This window comes from Brassica napus, chromosome C7 (assembly GCF_020379485.1).
Source record: "Brassica napus cultivar Da-Ae chromosome C7, Da-Ae, whole genome shotgun sequence".
Lineage (NCBI taxonomy): Eukaryota > Viridiplantae > Streptophyta > Magnoliopsida > Brassicales > Brassicaceae > Brassica > Brassica napus.
This window is the reverse complement of record NC_063450.1, coordinates 19,266,106-19,269,033: the sequence shown is the minus strand read 5'-3', so window position 1 is coordinate 19,269,033 and position 2,928 is coordinate 19,266,106. Positions and strand designations below refer to the sequence as shown.

Below are 2,928 nucleotides of genomic sequence, written 5' to 3'. Positions count from 1 at the left end.
TAGATTGGAAATCTAGACATTTCATTGCCCGGAAGGTGTTCGATGAAATGTCTGAGCCAACTCAACAAGCTCTTAGCTTACCCTACCAAAGGCATTTGATGTTAGGGGAATTTAGAAAGTTGAATGATCTGTTCTTAATGATTGCTTGATTGACACAAACCAAAGGAATTTGATGTTTAATCAATGAGAGCAAATGAGCTTTTGTCTTGGCAAAGAACTAGCTTAGAATTGTTATCTAGACTTAGGGGAATGTGTTAATTGAATCTTGGCCATTTTAGATTAAACCTTAGTCATCTGAAATCAAATTCCTACACCCATGACTTCTTTTTTATCCATTGCTTGAAAGTTGCTAGAAAATTGTGTTAGAGTCTTGTTAATTTAATCAAACCACTCTATCATTTTAATTGCATTTAGCTTAAGTTTGAACCTGAATTCTCTATGCATTAAAACTCTTAGAAATGGATTGACATCTTAAATACTATATGATTTGAATTAGGACCCTTGAAAAATCCATTTCAAATTTGGCGTCGTTGCCAATTCTAAGTTGATTTTGACATTGAGATTTGGTCCTTACTTGAGACTAAGTCTTATCTTTCTTATATCTAGTTACTGATTCTCTTTCCTAGCCCTTTTGTATCTCAGGTGCATGAACTTGCGGAGCAGAGGCCCAACAGACCTAGTTCCAAGAGTTGAAGACATTAGAGCACTTGAAAGGGAGATTGCAAGGAAGAGGAGAGAAGAAGAGCAACAGGCTCACTTAGACAGATTGGGGTTTGTGATGGATCAACATCAGAATCAGCCTCAAGATGGAGAAGGCATTGGCCAAGGAGCTGCAAACCTTAGGCCACAACACCCACAACGCCAAGCTAGAGCTATTGGCACCCATGATGAGCCCAATATCCATGGGCATAGAGCTGGCATCAGAGCACCAGCTGTGGAAAACAACAACTTTGAGATCAATTCAAGCTTGATAAACATGATCCAGAGCAACAAGTACCATGGTCTTGCCTTGGAGGATCCACTAGACCACTTGGATAACTTTGATAACCTGTGTGGAACAATAAAGATCAATGGTGTCTCTGAAGATGCATTCAAGCTTAGACTGTTTCCATTCTCTTTGGGAGACAAAGCTCACACATGGGAGAAGAGTCTTTCAAGAGATTCAATCACTACATGGGATGAATGCAAGAAAGCTTTCCTCACCAAGTTCTTCTCTACTTCAAGAACTGCTAAGCTAAGGAATGAAATCTCTGGATTTCATCAAAAGAATCTTGAAGGCTTTGGAGAAGCATGAGAAAGGTTCAACAGCTACATCTCTCAATGTCCTCATCATGACTTCAATTTGGAGAGTTTGCTTAGTACTTTCTACAGAGGTGCTTTGCCTAATTTTAGAAGCCAGCTTGATACTGCTAGCAATGGTTTCTTCTTGGGGAGAAGTGAAGCAGATGCTTTGGAGCTTGTAGAGAATATGGCTAAGAGTGATTTAGTCTACAGTGATGAGCATGATAGAAGCAACAGAAGCAGTGGAGGTGATGACACAAACACCAAGAGAGAGTTAAAGGCTCTACAAGACAAGATGGATATGCTTCTCTTGGATAGAGCTAAACAAGAGAAGGTGAACTTTGTTGGTGAGCAGAAACAAGAAGGGATTGTTGTGCTTAATGAAGTTGATGGTCTAGAAGGTCAAGAAGAGCTTTGTTTTGTGAATGCTAATGGGACATGGTACAAGAAGGAGCCTAACTTTCAGTACAACAGTTACCAACAAAAGCCCTTCTACAACAACCAACAAGGTGGTTACCAAGCTAGACAAAACTACTCTCAAGGTCTCCCCTCCAAAGGAAATCAGTCTACAGAAGGCCAAGCCGGATCTTCTACTTCTACTTCACAAGAGAGTAGCACTGATGCAATGTTGAAACAGATCTTGGAGTCCCAAAGTAGAAGTGAGAAGCACATTGGATATGAGCTGAAGAACCTTCACACCAAAGTTGATGGAAGCTACAATGATCTCAACAACAAATTCTCAAACCTTGCCTCTCACTTCAAGGCTTTGGAGAATCAGTTTGCCTCTATGCCTTCAACCTCCAAGCGCCCAATGGGATCTCTACCAGAGAAATCAGAGCAGAATCCCAAAGAGTATTTCAATGTTATCCTCTCCACTACTTCTTCTGAAATTGAGTTGAGTGATCATGAGAAAGAGGTGGATCAGACTGAGAGCTTCTTGTATGGAACATAATCTGTTTCCCAGGCTGCAGCACAGCTTGTGGATAAGACTGAACACAAGGCTATGGAGAGGGTTAAGGCGCAAGCTGAACTGAAGGTTGCAGCAAAGATTCTGAAAAGAGATGAGCACAAGGCTGAGAAACAAGTTGAACGAGAGGCTGTGCAGAGGCTAAAGGAAGTTAAGTTGGAAGGAACCACTGAGGTTGAGCAGTCACCTTATGATAAGCTCCCATTTCCACAAAGAGTCCTCACCAAAGCTCAAAAGAAGGTGATCTCCAAGTTCAGAAAAGGACATGAGTGTTGTAGGAGTCAAGCTTCCAGAGATCTCAAATATGCATGATGCTCATGTCCAGATGATGCTCATCAAGGACATTCTAGCTCACAAAGAAGAAGTAGGAGAGCTCCTAGACATCTCTACTATGCAGCTCGATCCACCAATCACACCAAAGTCCCTTCCCAAACTAAAAACCCAAGGGAAGTTCACCTTGTCTTGCTCCCTTGGTAAGTTCACACTTGATGATGCTCTCATTGATTCTAGTGAAAGTGTGAATGTGATCTCAATGAAGATGGTGAAGAGTCTTGGGATTGAGAACATGGAGCCAAACACATCTTCACTCATGTTTGGAGACTCTTCTTCAACAACTCCATTGGGCTTAATCAAAGACTACCCTATGAAGATTGGAGACTGCACCATCCCTATTGATCTCA

General features: G+C 41.4%; 1 non-coding gene across 1 annotated transcript; it reads right to left on the bottom strand.

Annotated features, from left to right (window-relative positions):
• Positions 1-1,231: 1,231 nt before the first annotated feature.
• Positions 1,232-1,338, bottom strand: LOC125590791. The gene has a single exon (XR_007326793.1). It is a non-coding gene; the product is annotated as a small nucleolar RNA R71 (small nucleolar RNA).
• Between the last annotated feature and the right edge of the window lie 1,590 nt (positions 1,339-2,928).